General features: G+C 40.9%; 1 long non-coding RNA gene across 3 annotated transcripts; it reads right to left on the bottom strand.

Moving 5' to 3' along the window:
• Positions 1–13383: 13383 nt before the first annotated feature.
• LOC110777938 (uncharacterized) lies at positions 13384–17464 on the bottom strand. 3 transcript variants are annotated; one of them, XR_008922970.1, is made up of 3 exons: positions 16995–17315; positions 14281–14322; positions 13384–13584 (listed from the first exon to the last, which is right to left on the bottom strand). It is a non-coding gene; the product is annotated as an uncharacterized lncRNA (long non-coding RNA). The 3 variants fall into 3 exon arrangements; XR_002530620.2 differs by having other exon boundaries at positions 14281–17464; XR_008922971.1 differs by having other exon boundaries at positions 13384–15550; positions 16995–17464.
• Between the last annotated feature and the right edge of the window lie 1857 nt (positions 17465–19321).

Raw genomic sequence — 19321 nt, 5'->3', positions numbered from 1 at the left:
GAGTTGATTTTAACAATATGCAACACATAATACTAGATCGATCGCGATTATCTGATTTATATTGTTTTAAGGGACCTAGCATGATAGTTCAATTTCCCAAAATATTATCTTTATTAGGCATGATAGAACAATCAGATTAAACAGTTTAACAGTTTTATAAAAGGGTGAGGAAATCAATTAAATCATGCAAAGGGACACATTATGACGCACCCTTGAGAGGTGCGTCACGGTTCTCAGAAAACTAACCACTTTGGCTTTGCTATTTCTCCTTTTATTTAACGAATCTCAAGTTTTGGGGCTTAATTCTTCAGCTACAAGGGACAGGATACGTTCTGTTCGATTTTTGGATCGATTGCGACAGAACGCGGGATCAATTTCGCAGCGTAAGGCTTAGGCTTAGGGGTTGGAGTCAATACTCAGAATATGAATTGTGTGTTGTGTTTACGTCGAATTTGGCACTACTACAAAAGAGGCTTATAGCAACGGCAATAATCTGTTACCGTAGATCAATGAACCGTTGTAATAGGCCTATAGCAACGGTTTAAAAACCGTTACCAATAGGGGGCGTTGCTATAAGTTTATGGCAACAGTTTCCTTTATTTAGGCAACAGTTATGATAAATTGTTGCTATAAGTAACTATGGCAACGCTTTTTATAGGCAACATATTTAACCTATGTCAACAGTTAATCAACAACTTAAGGCAACATTTATACACTTAAGGCAACAATTTTCGCGAAGTTAAGGCAACACTAATTTAGGTTGCTGTTGGTTGAAGTTTAAAACTAATGCAACGCTTTTTTACACTTATGGTAACACACCCAATTGTATCTATAGCAACACTTTCACTTGAGTTTATGGCAACACTTTCACTTGAGTTTATGGCAACACTTTCAATTTTGTTTTTGGCAACACTTTCAATTAAATACATGGCAATGCTTTAATTTGAGCTTAATTATGACAACTTTTTCAATTGGTCTAAAGTAAATTCTCAAATAAATTTAGTTATCCATATACAAGTAATAATTACAAATGCGTATTAATAAGATTTTCACAATAAATAAGTTCAAAAAACGTATACATTCAAATTAACTTAAATGCATAAGCATAATATCTATTACAATTATCTCATTAGAAAAAATATTGGTTCTCAAACTACATCCATTAAAATAAAAAATAATGCAATCACGGTTGTGAGGGGGTCGAAAAAGCGCGAGGCTATTGCGTGACCTCGTCCCTCGTGGGTGTGACGATTCTTTTTATTCAATCAAGTGTAATTGGATTTCCTGTGAGTTTACACCCAATTGACTAGTAATATAGGAGTCGCCATTCAGTTTTTAACGACAATGAGAAAAACTGACAAAACCCGGTTATCGTGACATAAAGGGAGTGCAATTATGTTTGACCACGACGGCCGTAGGTTCCCTTGTGATCCCTGGTGTGGGGATCTCTCAACATACACCCGCAAGGTAGAGATTGAGGGTTCGGGGGACTGTAACTACCTAGAGGAGTACTTCACTCGTCGATAACTCCAGAGGCAGGATATCCTTACTAGCTCAGCATAAATAATTGAAGGGACATGCGTTAACTATTAAAGTAATCTGAGTTGATTTTAGCAATATGCAACATATAATACTAATTCGATCGTGATTATCTGATTTAAATAGAATTAAGGGACCTAGCATGATAATCCGATTTCCCAAAAATATTATATTTGTTAGGCGTGATAGAACAATCAGATTAGGTTAGTTTAACAGTTCATAAAAAGGGCGAGGAAAGCAGTTAAATCATCGAAAAGGGACACATTACGACGCACCCTTGAGAGGTGCGTCACGGTTCTCAGAAAACTAACCACTTTGACTTTGCTATTTCTCCTTTTTATTTAACGAATCTCAATTATGGGACAGGATACGTTCTGTTCGATTTATGGATCGCGCGTGAACAGTTTCGCAGCGTGAGGCTTAGGCTAGGGGTTGGAGTCAATACTCAGAATATAATTATGTGTTGTTGTGTTGTGTGTTTCACGTCGAATTTAGGGGTCTATTTATAGGGAAGAGTTCGTGGAAAGATAGAATTGCGGAGTTCTAATCCACAAAGAATTAGGAAAAAACACGTACCCAGGTATTTTCAGCTCCCAGGCCTGGGCGCCGAAGATTTCGGCGCCTAGAGCCAGGCGTTGAAAATAGGGTCTGGGCTATTTTCTTTAGTCAGATTCGGATTCCTGAAATCCGTAGATTTTGAGATTTAATCGAGTCTTTTAGCGCGTATCAATTTTATGACGGAATGCGCATGGGCCCGTTACGAACTCTAGGCTCGTTAGGATTTTAATTAATACGTAACTCTTATTTCCGAATCTTATTAGGAATAGGAATCTTGCAGTTTTCTATCTCATTTAGGATTTATGTTGGAGTGCAACGCCTAATTCTGACAGGTTTCTATCTTTTATGACTTGCCACTTTTAGAAGCTACCCTTTACGGCAGTTACTATTTTTAGCAGGTTTCCATAAATAGCAGGCTTCGGGTGAAATGAAAAGGGGAATTGAGATTCGTTTATTTTATAGGAGACGCGTTGTCAAGTGGAGATTTATGCTTTCATCATCGAACCTTTCCCTTTCGGGAATGGGGACAAAAGTAGGTGTCTATAGTTAGCCCCCACTTTGACTGAGTCTTGGAGTAAGACGATGGTCAAAGTATTAGACGGAGTGCGTCACACAAGCCATGGTGTATGTGACCTGTTTTGCGAGGGTCTCACGAGCCCCCGAGTGATAACATTTGACTTAAGGGTCATCACTTGAAGTGTCGACATATCCCTCACGTGTCATTGGGATTTGTCAACTGATAGCATAGAAACTTCCTCACTTTGTCATTGGAAGGATTTAAAGGTGCGTAGAAACTCCCTCACTTTGTCATTGGGAGTACCTACAGATGTTTTCAAAATCAAAGCTATAAAGTGTAATTGGGCCTGGCCAAGCCCAATCACGAGGTAAAAAATGTTTTTAAAGATTCTCATTTTCAGGGCTAGCTAAACGAGAAAACCCCCTTGTTTTTATGGGACGTAAAACGAAGGAAAATCCAGCACATCGCTCTTTTTTTGGAAAAAACGGAAAACCAATCCTTTTAATTTTTGGAAAAGGAAAAACCAGAAAAAGTTATCGCTGCAGCGACTAAGGACCTGCACGGTTAATGATGCAGACCCCGCCGGCTAAAGATGGCGAGCCTGTCTGCTAAGGGTGGACACCCCGTCCGATCGAAGTGGACGAATTTGTTTTTGAAATTTGAAAATAAGGACCTACGCGGTTAGTGACGTAGACCCCGCCGGCTAAAGATGGCGAACCTTATCCGCTAAGGGTGGACACCCCGTCCGATAGAAGTGGACGAATCTATTTTGAAATTTGTTTTGCTTTTTTGAAAATAAGGACCTACGCGGTTTGTGACGTAGACCCCGCCGGCTGAAGATGGCGAGCCTGTTTTAATTTTGAAGACTTTATTTTTTCGAAAACTGAGGACCTGCGCGGCTAGTGACGCAGACCCCGCCCGCTGAGGGTGGGCGAGCCTTGTCCGCTAAGGGTGGACGTCCCTGAATTCGTTTCTTCGATTTGGGAACTCGCGCAGTTGGTGACGCGATCTTGCCGACTGAAGATGGGCAAGTTCCTATTTCTTTGGTTCTTTGTGATTTCTTTTGAGAATTTCTTTTTATTCATTCTTGCAAGAGCGAATTCTTTCGAGGGACGCTCGAATTTAGTTGTAACATGAACGTGGGCTGACAACGTGTTCAGACGGATCTTTGTCTTGCGACCGTCTGCTTTCGTGATTTTGAGCTAGTCTTTACGGCTCGACTTGGTCTTTGATCAGAGGACCGTGCACAAGTGTCAGTGACGTCCTTTCGATGAGGTCGAACCTGTTGTTGTTCTTTTTTGAGATATCCAAACATGATATAGTGCATGGCGCAGTCCGTGAATGTGATTTTGATCGCGCGCTCCTTGTTGGAGTCTATTTTTTCGCGAGCCCGCAAGCACTGGGGCTCGTCGGTTGTTTTTTCGCATCTTGTAATCATGTTTGGGGTCATGCTTGTATGTGCGAGCGACCTTTTATAGTAGTGTGCTACTTTAGCGAAGCCGTGGAGTGCGACTTTAGTTTTCAGGCGACATCTGGTTTTAGCTTGGCCCGGATTAACCCTTTGACAGATAAACATTTTTTTATTTGGAAAACCGACACATATTTTTGGTGTTTCGAAGAATGACCATGATATTTAACTTGTTTTTTTTTTGAAAAGTGTACATAAGCATTTTCTGAGACGAGTCTAAGTTTCGACCAAGTTTTAATGTTATATTTTTTCTTGCTTATTTGGGAGCTAAAGGTGCTTTGGGCTTGATCCTACTTGCAATAGGGCCTCGTGTTTAGCAACACGGTCTTAAGTCCTTTCCTGTTCCGTGTTTTGTGAAATCTGGGCCTTGGGCTGCATTTTTAGCGCCCAAGGCCAGGCGTTAAACATTTCGGCGCCCAGCCGTGGGCGCTGAAAGTCCTTTCCTGGTAATATTTGACTTTCGGATTTCCTAACACGTTTCCGAATGGGATCAGGATGTCATTGGGTGCGTTCAGCTATATATAGGGGCTAGATACGTCCCTATTTTCCACTACTCTCAAATTCTTTCTTTTCCTTTTGTTGTGCTTTTAATTATTCATTGCTTTTGCCATGTCGATCCCTACTTTCTCACTCCAACGGACTGTTAGGCGTTGGCTACGGGCCCTTACTCCCACAGAAAAAGCTTTGTTAAAAGAATACCACTTAGAGGCACTTTTAGGCTTACAACAAATTAATATTGATTATAACTTTCTGCATGCTTCCCTAAGCTTTTGGGACTCCGATCATCATGTTTTTGCCTTTCGGGGCAACGAAATATGTCCTTTGCCCGATGAATTTGCTGTGATCCTTGGTTATCCTACTAATGCTACTCCTGTTACCCCTGTCACTATTGAAGAGGGTAAAACAACCATAAGGGCTTTCCTAGGGCTAGATGATAACATGTTTGCTGAAATTGTTGTAGATGATAAGGTTAACTTGGTAAAACTTGTAAAACATCACTTTAGGCCTAGTAAGAATATGACCGAACAGAAATTGAATATTCGAGCCCTTGTATTTTGCTTGTTGAATCATTATTTGCTATCGAATTAAAATGGTGAGTTCGGTGACATAAGGTTGATCCCCTTGATTAACCAGATGGAAAGTTGCTATTCTATCATGCCGTTGGTTGTTGCCGAGACTTTGCTGAGTGCGGATGAGTTGAAGAAGGATGCCAAATCCGAACATTTTAAGGGAAGCCCCCTATTACTGCAGGTGATCGATTTTTCCCTTTCGCACGTATACGTCCCTTTTGCATATATTTTTTTTGTCTGGGGCTGAGTTTCAGCGCCCAGGGCTGGGCGCTGGAGTTTTCGGCGCCTGGTCCTGGGCGTTGAAACTGCGCCCCAGAGACCATTTTTTTCATTCTTTTGATTCGATCGTACCTGTTTTGCAGATTTGGCTTGCGGAACGGCTTAGGCTTTTGGAAGCTCCTGCCGATCCTAAAAATTATCGCCCTATAGCCTTCGTTAACCGAAAATACTTGCACCAAGGCCAGGACGAGGCCGAATGGACCTCCTTTTTTACTTATGGCATTTGTTCTATTAAGTGGGTGATACCATGGTGGGGTTTGACTACTATGACAGGAGGTTCTGATGTATCGGTTTATGTTTCTTTGTTGGGGCTATCTCGTCCTATTTATATTTTCCCTTACCGAGCCATGCGTCAATATGGTTTAAGGCAGACTACCCCCTATTCTGATACGGTACCACCTAAGGTAGCGGCCTTTTCACAAACACGGGTCTTAGCGTGGGCTAAGTATTATGATGGTCTCCCGCGTTGGGCCGTAGCTACAAATGGCTTTGTGGGTCTTTCTGAAAACTACAAGTTGTGGATGAGCTCCGATGACAAAGATGTGAGGACCGAGGCTCGTAATGGGGAGCCGGCTGAGCTTTTGATACCTCGTATTCGTGTTAAGTATGTGGGTCATGATTCTGCCAAACCTCGTACCTATAGTGTTAAGACTGTGAAAGCTCGTCCTGATCGAAAGCGAAAGGAAGTTCCTCCCCGATCCAGTTTCAGGCCTAAAAAGATGCCTAACATGAAGGGCCTGCTGTTGTTAAAAGAAATGCAAGCTCTCGCGGAGATCGTCGCCGGAACAATGTATGGGTTAGGAAAGCTCAGCCGCCTATAGAAACAGTGGCTAGTCTAGTTGATGATAATAAGCCTTCTCCCACCATTGCCTGTGCCCTCGAGGCTGAGCGGGCTATAACTGAGAATGTTTCTGAAGCCTTGGCATCTTTGGAAGTTAGTGTCCAGGAGCCGGTTCTTATGGAGATTGACATTGGGGCAGCACAGAAGACTTTGGGGATGGATCCTGCGAATATTGCCCGCTACAAGACTTTATTTGATGATCCAGAAGAACTAGAGTAGTGTAGTTCTTGCTAGGGTGTAGGTGCCCTCCGTTTATTTAAGTCGTGTTTGTTTTTATTTTCAGCACTCTGTTTTCCTTCTTATTATATTTTAATAAAGGCGTATTTTTAGTATTCATTTTCATTTATTTTTGTTTCTCCTCTTTTTTATGTATTTTATATGTCTAACACTTTTTGCACAAAGAATATTTTTTTTTTTATTTGGACCGAATCCTTGGTAAGGATTGCCTACGTATCTTGTCAGAATCAGGTCGCGCGTAGTTCTAGCTTTTGAACTAGTTCTAGTATGCCGGATTTCGGTAGATATGCCCTGAGGTGGAAACATATTACTTAGTCGGTCAAAAGAGTGAAGTATTATCATTATTTTCATCTGCCATTTTTTCCATAAGTCGTGTAAAATATGAAATTCGAAATTCGACTAATTTGTATGGCTATATTCTTAATTGGTAAGCCTATTTGGATACGTACTGTACCCCCCAAGTGTTCGTTATTTTTCCGTTGTGTGCGGACAAAATGACGAGCACTTCTGAAAAATATTTTTTTTTGTCAGGCAGAGAGTTTCAACGCCCAGGCTGGGGCGTCAGAAATTTCGGCGCCTTGCCCTGGGCGCTGAAAATGACTTGGGCGGTCAATTTTTGACGCTTTGCTTCACATGTTCTTGCATTTATTTCTCTTTCTCTCTTTTTTTTTTTTTGTGCCTTGATATTTTGTTCGTATTTAAAGGCCAATTTTGAGGCTACTTTGGAGGCTTTTTGACTGTAGCGTGAAATGCGTTTTTGTCCGAATCAATTTTTTCTATTCGTGACTCGAAACAGTTTTGAAAATGGGGTTAGGGTGCGGAAGTTATGAAGATCTTTGTGTAGGTTTTTGAGGTGTTGTTAGTGAAGGGTATGATGGAATCTATGTTTTATGAATCTGTTTTTTTGGTAACATTCGTATTGTTTTGGATTTTGATTTCCTTTGACTCTGGGTTGCATGGATTCACTCTTATGATGACATTGGTTTGGCTTTTTAGGTTTTGGGGATAAGAATGGGATGGTGTGGTTTATTTTGTGGGTTTTGGGAATTGGTTCCCATGGCACTATTTCAAAACCGAGTGGGCTTTGTTTGTTGGGCCTGGAGTGGGCCGCCTCTTTATTTTTGTATTTTGCAAGTACATTTGGTGTTTATTTAGTGTTAGAATAAAATTTTTTAGGAGAAATATTACGCCTTTATTGATTCGGAAAGTAAGGAAAACACACTGAAATAAAACTGACCCATATTCTAAGGGGCCTTAGGACCATCTAAAGTCTCTATTATTTTCTTTTCTATCAATCTAAAGAACTACTAGGCGCTTTTTACTAATGATGCTCTATGTGGCTCAGGCCTGGGGTTTAGTCTCATAAAACTTCGGTCCTTCACCGGTACTCATCTTGAATTTCATTCCTTTTGCATTGACCCACCGATATGTCTTCACCCATCCGTTCTCGACCTCTTCTAGTGTTGATGCAGGAGAGATTAACCGGGTTGGATCGAAACCTTCATCTTGTAAAGCTAGGGTAGTCATCACAGTCTCGTTCTCCATGGGCCTCGATTCGTTAAACAATGTCCATAGAGCATGGTTGTCCAATATTTCAGCTGTTTTAGTCTTGGTGAGGTGGGGTGCCTCATCCAAGGTGTGGCAGTCATGGAAAATTTCAAATCCGGGTTTTAGCAACCATCCTGAACGAAGGGTTCAGGGAAATCACAGCATGGGTGTTCTTCTCCTTCACGAACGAACATCCCGTTAAGGGTCCTTTGATATGGGGGAAGGAGGGTGGTTTGTTTGGCTTTGTTAAGGCGTAGTCTAGATAGGTGGTCAGCAATATCTTCCTCCGTTGGTTCATAACCTAAGCCAAAGGGATTAGATTTGTCGGGAAAAGGATGGAATGTGTATTCCTTCTTCCTTATGCCCAATGGGGTTCCTGGGAAATAACCTTGAGCTAACAGCATTCTAGGGATGACTCGGGATGCATGCGGGTCTAGGAATGTTGGGTCTTAATCTTCGATGAACTGGATTGTTTCTTCCATTTGAAATCGCAGTTTCGGCCGTTCCAACCATAGTGCAACTGACGTCGAGAGGAGGGGCGCGGATTTCTAGTATTACCCCGTTATGGTTAAGTTTAACTATTTGGTGCAAGGTAGAAGCCACACCTCCTAAGTCATGGAGCCAAGGTCGCCCCAAGAGGAGGTTGAAAGTGGGCTTGATGTCGATTATTTGAAACTCCGTGGGGCGTGCCACAGGCCCAGTTTGTATGGTAAGGTTGATTTTTCCCAATACAGGCCTTCGGGAGTTATCATAAGCTCGTACCCCTTGCGTGGAGGTTTGGAAGTCATCGTTTCCTAGCCCCAAGCAATGGGCGGTTCGCAATGGGCAGACGTTAACCGCCGAACCATTATCTACGAGCGCTAGGGGATGTTTTGTCCTTTGCATCCAACCACTAGGTAAAAGGCTTTATTGTGAGCACCCCCCTCTTTGGGTAAGTCTTTATCGGTGAAAACTATGGCCTTTTCTCCGGCATCTCTCGTGACATGGCTAACCAATGAGTCAGGTGTGATATCTGTAGGTACTGAGATGAGGTCAAGTGAGCGAATAAGCTTTTCGCGATGTTCCTTTGAAGTACACATAAGATCCCAGATGGTAATCTCGGCCTTGGTTCTTTTTAGTTGTTTCAGGAGAGGATTTTCAATGACTTCCGCGACGGTGGCGTGCCGTCCATTATCAGGAGTTTGCCTAACCGGGATGTCGTCCACAGGAGGTGGGTGAATATCCGGTTGGTATATTCATCCGAATCGGGTGAGGTTGTCGACCTCGGGCTCCTGAGGGGTGGTGTCAATGAGAGCATACCCGGGCCAAATTTCAGTGAAGAGGTCCTGGCCCGAGACTTGAGATAGGTAAATATCTTCAGCATCATCATTCCACACACCGCACACTTCCCTCTCGATTCGATCCATAGGGACCACAGCGAGTGGTGCACCTTGATGTGTAATATACACCGTGGGGTCGAAATTCTCTGGTTGGTCGAGAGAGATGTGACAAGAGCCGAGTGGGCTCTTGTTGTTGTTGGGTTTGCCAACGTTAGGGAGAGGTATCACTTCATCCTCTATCATGTCCTGGATCGTATGTTTTAGATTCCAGCAGTTTTCAGTGTCATGCCCATTTCCTTGATGGAATTTGCAGTAAGTACCTTCGACCCAATATTTGCTTTTGACATGAGGGTCACGGGTGGGGCCTATAGGTCTCAACTTTACTTGATTGGTTAGTCTTTCAAAGGCTTGTACCAAAGTCGACCCGAGTGGGGCAAACTTTCGGTCTCGGACCCATCTTCCAGGGTTTCTTCGGGCGGGAGTCTCTTCTACAACATGGACTTCTTGGGCTTAGGATGTGTTACCTCGATTATAAGTGTTGGTCTTATATGTGGGTTTGCTCTGTATGGTTTTGGCGAGATCGTCCTCGATCTTTATTCCCACATCATAAACTCTTTTGAAAGTGTCAAGTCCCAGGTACCTAAGGTGTTGTCTGTAAGCCGGGTCCAGGTTGTCAATGAATTTTTGGACCAATTCTGTTTCGGGAGACCTATTGATTAGCTGGGCCGCCTGGTCCCTCCATCTAGCAAAGTAGGTTGTGAAACCCTCATTTTTCTTCTGGAAAAGAACTTCCAGCTCGCGCATGGTGACTTGGAAATCCATGTTCGACGAGTATTGCTTGATGAAGACATTGACAAAGTCTTCCCAAGTGGGGAAGAGCTTAGGGTCCTGGTGATATTACCATTTGAGCGGTACAGGTTCCAAGGACAAAGGAAAGGCAGGTAAATACATGGACTTGTCCACGCCTTTCAAGTTCATGGTATTCACAAAGCTCAGTAGATGATCACGGGGGTTGTCCGTGGCCTTGAACTTTGGTAAGTCAGATGAACTGAACTTTTCTGGTAATTTGCCAGGAAAAGGTTCAGGATCGAGGGAGAAGTATTTGCTCCCCATGGTTTGCTGTAGGACCATTTTTTCAATCCTGTTCTCGTTATCGAGGTCATTTTTGGCTTGCGCAGCCGCTAAAGCTTCATTTTCCATTTTCAGTTGGCCCATAAGTTGGGTCATTTGGACCATCTGGTCTCGCAAATCTTCGATGGACATGTTTGAAGGTGCGAATCGAGGTTGGGGAAGCGGAGATCCTTGAAATGAGGGACGACGGACGGAGCTTGGAGTCACTAAACCTGGTGTTGGCGATGTATCTTCGAGACGCACTAACCGTTGATTCCCTGATCGGCACCAAGTGGCAGAACCAGTCCTAGGCATAAGATAAACTAAAGTTTAGGTTCCCAAAGTTTCAAGCATTACTTAGTCTAGACTTCGACTCTCTAAATTGGTTTTTCACTCTTTCTTTTGTTGGTACACTTTTTGGGTTTTTTTTTTGTCATTCTTTGGATTTTCGAAACACTTGCCCGTGTGACATTCATAGTTGTTAGCATGTTCGGTTTTGGTGCCGAGCATTGCCGTCGAAGGAGGCCCAACAACGACACAAAGAGTTATTAATTTTTTCACGAGTCGCTTTTTGAAATCGAGTGCTTTTCTTACGCCCTCGTAGCAATTCTTTTTATGAACATTTTTTTTTTGCGCTACGTATTTTCCTTTTGCTCGGGCACCGAGGCTGCTGCGCCTGACCAGAAGGCCAAGCAGCAACTTCAGCGCCCAGCTAGGGGCGTGAGAAATTCTGGCGCCCAGCCAGGGGCGTTGAAAATGCATCCCTGGCTGATTCTCGTTTTCTGTCTTCTGTTTATGCGACTTCGATTTCCGTGCTTGCCTAATAACGTCCTTTACCCGTAGCAGCATTTATGGGATTCGTTACAGGCCATCCCGAGCGTCGCTTATTTTTGTGGCGATCATTCGGGTTTGCGGAACACGTGTTTTGGTATAACTCTTTGGCAAATTAGTCTATGAATGTTTGGGCAATTCTTAAGGTCGTTGGTTTTTTTAAGATAGTTTGTCACACACAATTACATATTTCGCTACACATAACTACATTACAAACATGGATTTGAAAATTAAATATGCCATGTAGTTTATGATAGGCTTCTATGGGTAGTTTATCTGCGCCTGGCTTGGTACCGCTTCTATCGTAGATCCAACACATGCCCCGGTCGAGGTAGTGTCTTCAACAGACGAATTTCGCTCAAGAGGCCAAGCCGCAAGTGCAAGCCAAGGGGGCATGCAGGCGAGAGGGGCCTAATGAGCGAGCGATTGGGTTCGGGATAGGTGTACTACCTGCACAAGTACCGAGTGGGCGACATTCGTTAGTACCTATTGGCGAAAAAGAGGTATCCTTAGTCCCAACTCCCGAGGGAGCCGAGATTCGTTATGAGGTTCTGCCCGTTCACATTAATATGCTGATTTTCAGGTCGTCTCAACTTCATGGGGAAATAAACGCAGGGTAGGATCGTTTCACCCTTCGGCTATTTTGATTACCTACAAGCACGAGTATTTCCTTCATTTTCCCCAGTGGAGTCGCCACTGTGAGGGGGTCGAAAAAGCGCGAGCCTATTGTGTGACCTCGTCCCTCGTGGGTGTGACGATTCTTTTTATTCAATCAAGTGTAATTGGATTTACTGTGAATTTACACCCAATTGACTAGTAATATAGGAGTCGCCATTCAGTTTTTAACGACAATGAGAAAAACTGACAAAACCCGGTTATCGTGACATAAAGGGAGTGCAATTATGTTTGACCACGACGGCCGTAGGTTCCCTTGTGATCCCTGGTGTGGGGATCTCTCAACATACACCCGCAAGGTAGAGATTGAGGGTTCGGGGGACTGTAACTACCGAGAGGAGTACTTCACTCGTCGATAACTCCAGAGGCAGGATATCCTTACTAGCTCAGCATAAATAATTGAAGGGACATGCGTTAACTATTAAACTAATCTGAGTTGATTTTAGTAATATGCAACATATAATACTAATTCGATCGTGATTATCTGATTTAAATAACATTAAGGGACCTAGCATGATAATCCGATTTCTCAAAAATATTATATTTGTTAGGTGTAATAGAACAATCAGATTAGTTTAGTTTAACAGTTTATAAAAAGGGCGAGGAAAGCAGTTAAATCATCGAAAATGTACACATTACGACGCACCCTTGAGAGGTGCGTCACGGTTCTCAGAAAACTAACCACTTTGACTTTGCTATTTCTCATTTTTATTTAACGAATCTCAATAATGGGACAGGATACGTTCTGTTCGATTTATGGATCGATTGCGACAGAACGCGTGAACAGTTTCGCAGCGTGAGGCTTAGGGTAGGGGTTGGAGTCAATACTCAGAATATAATTATGTGTTGTTGTGTTGTGTGTTTCACGTCGAATTTAGGGGTCTATTTATAGGGAAGAGTTCCTGGAAAGATAGAATTGCGGAGTTCTAATCCACAAAGAATTAGGAAAAAACACGTATCCAGGTATTTTCAGCGCACAGGCCTGGGCGCCGAAGATTTCGGCGCCCAGAGCCAGGCGTTGAAAATAGGGTCTGGGCTGTTTTCTTTAGTCAGATTCGGATTCCTGAAATCCGTAGAGTTTGAGATTTATTCGAGTCTTTTAGCACGTATCAATTTTATGACGGAATGCGTCTGGGCCCATTACGAACTCTAGGCTCGTTAGGATTTTAATTAATACATAACTCTTATTTCCGGATCTTATTAGTAATAGGATTCTTGCAGTTTTATATCTCATTTAGGATTTATGTTGGAGTGCAACACCTAATTCTGACAGGTTTCTATCTTTTACGACTTGCCACTTTTAGAAGCTACCCTTTACGACAGTTACTATTTTTAGCAAGTTTCCATAAACAGCAGGCTTCGGGTGAAATGAAAAGGGGAATTTAGATTCGTTTATTTTATAGGAGACGCGTTGTCAAGTGGAGATTTATGCTTTCATCATCGAACCTTTCCCTTTCGGGAATGGGGACAAAAGTAGGTGTCTACAACGGTTCAATAGCTCTGTTTTTTAAAACCTAATAATTATGTTCCAAAAACCCTATAAATCTTCACATATTTAAAGTAGCTTGTAATTCTTGAATATATGCACCATCCTGCACAACAAACAAATCAAGCGTGACATTTTAATAAGAAAATTATAATCAATGAATAAAATCGAAATACGTAAGAAAAGAAAGCCCACAACAATGACGAAAGATAAATTTTAAGAATAATGGGTAAATGTATTTTTTATTTTTTTTCAATACCCAATGTCGCATGTGAATTCATCAAGACTTCCAATGTAGACCCTTATCTATTACAAAATTATATAACATAAAATGATAGCGAAAGTGGACAATCCAGCAGACTTCGGTTTTAAAATTGAACTATCCACAAAAATGAGACTAAAACAGGTTCCAAATCCATAAGACAAATAATTTTAATCCAACACCAACAATTTTGAAACAACAAATAATATCGTTCTGTTTCACCAATTGAACATTCTCACAAGATGTCTGCAATCAAAATAAGAAAGAGACATCTTTAACACTGTTACTACTACACAAGACGTATTATATTTTTCCAACAAATGCTAAATGTCTAAAACAAATAATGAGGAAAGAAAAAAGGAGGCTAACCAGAGGCAGCTGGATTGATTAATGAATATATTGAGATGCACAATACATTAGTTTAAAACCTCATGTTAAAATCGGAAGCACAATAGCAGTTTTATAGCACTTTTCATGTAGGCAAAAGCAGTAGATCAGAACAGTAAACAAGCAGCATATCAGAACAGTAAAGAAGCATACCTGGTCAGAACACTAGAAGATCAGAACAGTAAAGAAGAAGACCTGAGGAAAAACAGTAGACTTAATCCGAAACGCAACAGATCATAATAGTAAAGAAGCAGACCTGATCAGAAAAGCAGCAGATCTGAACACAAACATGAAGAAGCAGACCCGATCAAATAGTAAAGAGCCAAACAACTCGGGTAAAGGGATTCTTGTGAAGCAAAGTACACTTAAAGTCGCTACGAGTAACAATATACAATGGTAATAGTTAAAAGAAACTAGCAGCAACATTAGTAGAAAACAAACAATTTGAACACTTTAAGATGTCCAAATAGGATAAGATCCAAGGCATGAGAAAATACTAACTCTCACCCACAAAAAGGAAACAGAATGATACGGGCCTGATCTTGCATATCCCTTCAAGGCTGCAAGTCCGTGACATAGAAAAAGATATCTCTAACCACTAGCTAACAGCAAAGAGGAACACGAAGCTCTGAGATGCGGGAAACTAGCAGAGGAAAACAGTACAACATGCATCCAATGTTTGATATGTAGGTTCGAAAACAATAGATTAGAAAGCAGCAGTTGACAGTTAGCATGGTCAACTTTGGAACATACCACACAAGTCAACAGTTCAGGTTATAAACATTACTGAACAGAGCAGAAAACATAATTTCATCAGCAAACAAAACTGAGCAGACCAGGAACATCAGAACAACGACCGTTAAAAGATCAACTCAATGTGCCACAATGCCCGACATCCGAAACAATAGCAACACAGGTATAAACTTAGAATGGCATAATTGTATCATATTGTTCGCATAATTAAACTTATTGACCTTAGGTTAGATTAAGAACCTTTTCCTATTATAGGCAACTACTTTCTTCTTTTTCTTGTGAATAATTGGATCATTTCATTGTCTCCAGGACTCCCCACCAACCTTCCATAATATTATCAATCCTTTATTACATTTCATAGTTTCTGCTCCTTTTGTTAGGAATAATTTGTTATATAAACTCTTTATATTTTTGGACATGGATTACATTTCAAAGCTGATTTGATGGTGGAAGGAAGCTTTGAGGAAGCTATCCAAGGTGTTGATTGTGTCTCTCATGCTGCTGCTCCTATTTTGGAGGGGGTGTTTTGGCTTCAGGTACTGAGGAAGAACATCAAAGAGGTTCAAGCACTCGGTTACTGTTGGCAGTCAGCATACATGTTGGAGCTCTTATTGTGAGCTGTTACTGTGAGCTGTGAGTTGTGAGCTTAGTTCTTGTAGTCTTGTAGACACTAGAAGCAAAAGAGGACAGTAAGACGGAGGTTGTTAACTGAAGTACAAAGAACGTGGCTGCTATAAGAAATGTTCATTGGTACTAGTGGAGAGGATGTTATATTCAACTATGGAAGAGCATGTACAGACTCTCATACAGGCAAGATCACTCAAGATCTTTAGGTGTACCTTGGTTCTTGTCTCAAACCTCGAAAATACAAGAGTAAATTTTGAAGATGAAAAGGAAGTCGTGGCTGCTAATGAGGTCAAGCTAGAAAATAAAACACCGAAGACTGGATCCAAGGGAGAGAGGGATAAAAACAGACAATAACAGGATAATGATATATCTATTATTTAACAAAAAATATTAAGACCCCCCCAGAACAAACAAACAGAAACATAATTTGAATCTTGTTGCAAAAAGGAAAAGAAGAAAAACCAGGTCCCTAGTAGATCCAGTCATGGTTGTGGAACTTTTTACAAGACGTTATAAATCACCGAGGACGAAGTCTAATATTGCAATACAGCTACAAACATGTTTTATGTAAAATGAAAAACTAAAGATGGACAAAGGGAAATAAGGAAACATGTCAAAAGTTGTTTTTGACAAACAGAAAGATGGTCTTTTCAATAAAATTCACTTCAGGGGCGTAAAACACCACCAACATAACTTGACAAAAAATAAGAGACTTAAGCTGAACTTCTAAGCAAATAACCAATCAAAAAAGTAGACATCAACTAATAAGTGACAGCAAGAAGATACTCACAATCTTCTACATAGTAGGTGCATCAACTTTCAGAACATAAATTTACCAATATCAATCATTTTACTATAAACATTCATCAACTCTACCCATTTTGTTTTTGGCATTTTAGAGAAATTAGGATGCTCGAAAATTCTAACAAGTTCATAAATTAAAAGAAAAAAAAAAGAGATTCAAGAATAGAAAGAAATTCCTAGGGAAGTACCACATTCTAACAAGTTCATAAATTAAAAGAAAAAAAAGAGATTCAAGAATAGAAAGAAATTCCTAGGGAAGTACCACAACTCGCAACTAAAATCATCCAGGTTATACACTTGATTGACATTCTGGACTCAACATAAAAAATTCCCTAATTAAATCATACAATTGTACAAATTACAGTCTCAAAATTACATTATCTAGGTTGACCAATACAAGCGTATAGGGTAAAGACAATAGAATCAAATGACATACATAGAAACTCAAAATTAATTCAGGAATTAGATTTAAAAAATCGAATGCATAAAAGTTATATCAAATATGAATCACCAGAACAAGGATCTTCATTAAAAATCAAATCATAATAATTCACTAATTAAGAAACCCTAATTTAAACCTTGAAACCACACAAAAAGCTCTATCTATAATCGATTAACAATTTAAAATACAGCTTAAATTGCGAAATTTAAGACCAAATCTGAAGAGAAATATTTAAACAAACCTTGTACTTCTCCAATTCAGAACGCCGATCACAATTTTTCGAAACCCCAATTCAGAGGCCAATCACCAATGTAAATATCAAATCTCGTGTGTACATACCCAATCCACAATTCCCGTGTTTGAAAGAACGAAGATGAAAAGGACGAAAGAGGACGAAGATGATAGAAGAAAGAGAACGAAGAAGATGAAAGGGTTTAGGGAGAAAACTATGAACTGACATGGAAGAGAGGAAGAAAAAAAATAGAGCTCTATTGGAAAAATTAGCCTAATTTATATTTTAATGTTTTTAACACATTTTAGTTTCTTGAACAAGTGTTGCAATATCTCCTAGAAAAACTAAAAAAAAAAATAATACAAACGGTTGCAATAAAAATATTTATAATCCACAACCGTTGCTACAATTTTCTACAGCAACGTTTTTCTAATGTGAAAATCTACACAAAAGAATAATTATTTAACTGTTGCAATAAGCAAGTTATAGCAACACCAGTAAAACTGTTGCATAAAATGGCGTTGCTATAACCCTTTTTCCTTGTAGTGGCATGGGCTGTATTTATAGAAAAGAGTTCGTGGAAAGATAGAATTTTAGAGCACTAATCCAAGAAGAATTAGGGGATAACACGTACCCAGGTAATTTCAGCGCCCAGGGCTGGGCGTTAAAGATTTCGGCGCCCAGCTCTGGGCGTTGAAAATGGGATCCAGGCAATTTCAGCGCCCATGGCTGGGCGTTAAAAATGATGTTTGAGCCGAGTTCTTTGTCAGCTTTGGACTCTTAGAATCCGGAGTGTTTGAGACTTATCCGAGTCTTTTAGTGCGTATTAACTTTATGACGGAATGCGTCTGGGCCCGTTACGAACTCTAGGCTCGTTAGGATTTTAATTAATACGTAACTCTTATTTTCGAATTATACTAGGAACATGATTCCTCTTGCAAATTCTATCTCTTTTATGATTTATGTTGGAGTGCAACACCTAATTCTGACAGGTTTCTATCTTTTATGACTTGCCACTTTTAACAACTACCTATTACGGCAGTTACTATTTTTAGCAGGTTTCTATAAATAGCAGGTTCGGGTGAAATGAAAAGGGTGATCGAGATTCGTTATTTTATAGGAGATGCGTTGCCAAATGGAGATTTATGTTCTCATCATCGAACCTTCCCTTTCGGGAATGGGGACAAAAGTAGGTGTCTACAGAATCAATTGAAGAAAGACTAGCCTGGCTAGAAGGCAAGTCAGAGAGTTGGATCCGACTCGAGAAAGTTGTGATTGGCCAAGCCAAAGAGATAGAAAGACTCGAGAGTGCGGTCGATGAGCTCATGCATGAGAAAGAAGCGCTTCAGGAACAACGTAACTCAACTTTGTGCAGAAGCAAGCTGAAGATGCGCAAGATAAGTGCGCGACCCTAATGCGCGCCGCAAGGTCTGACTCGGGCGGAGATGGTGCAATGAAAATTAAACCTCCAAAGCCTCGAGACTATAATGGCGCTAGAGACTCGAAGGAAGTTGATAACTTCCTTTTCGACATGGAGCAGTACTGCAGAATTTGTCAGCTGAACGACAATCTAAAGGTTGATACTACGACCATGCATTTGTCGGACGATGCGAAGCTATGGTGGCGCACGAAGCACGCCGACATTGAAGGTGGGAAGGTCAAAATATATACTTGTGAGGAGTTTAAGAAGGAACTCAAAGATCAGTTCTACCCCGAGAACACCGAGTTTGTTGCAAGAATGAAGTTGCAGGAGATCTGCCACAAGGGATCCATACGCGACTACGTGAAAGAATACTCGGCTTGCAGGTTGGACATCCGAGACATGAATGAAAAGGATCGATTATTCAAATTTGTTCATGGACTACAAAAATGGGCGCAGTGTGAAGTATTGAGGGTGAAATCCTTGATACAGGCGTATTATATTCTCATTTAAAAAAAATAAAAAAACTAATTCAGCAGCAATCAAACCTTAAAATAAAAAACCTCCCGCAAACCAAAACCTAAACATTCTACTCTATCTTCTGCAAAGCCTTAACCATAATCGTGGAAAACCTAAACCTTTCTAACAAACCCCCAAATTCAATCTCCCGCAAAACCTAGACCATAATCGCGCACCACCACCAGATCACCGCCGCACCACCAAATCACTGCCGCATTACTGCACAGTCGCCGCACTACTACTGTACCGTCGCCGCACTACTGTATCGCTGCTTCTTTGCGACCTCTGGTGAACATCGACTCACCACACTCCGAATTTCGAGGTTGGTATTCTTAATTTTGTTCTACATCTTTACCCTTCAACTAATAATGTTCTTAATTATGAAATTGTAATGTCG

The sequence above is a fragment of the Spinacia oleracea genome, chromosome 6, assembly GCF_020520425.1.
Source record: "Spinacia oleracea cultivar Varoflay chromosome 6, BTI_SOV_V1, whole genome shotgun sequence".
NCBI lineage: Eukaryota > Viridiplantae > Streptophyta > Magnoliopsida > Caryophyllales > Amaranthaceae > Spinacia > Spinacia oleracea.
The sequence above is the reverse complement of the archived record's forward strand: the minus strand, read 5'-3'. Positions and strand labels throughout refer to the sequence as shown.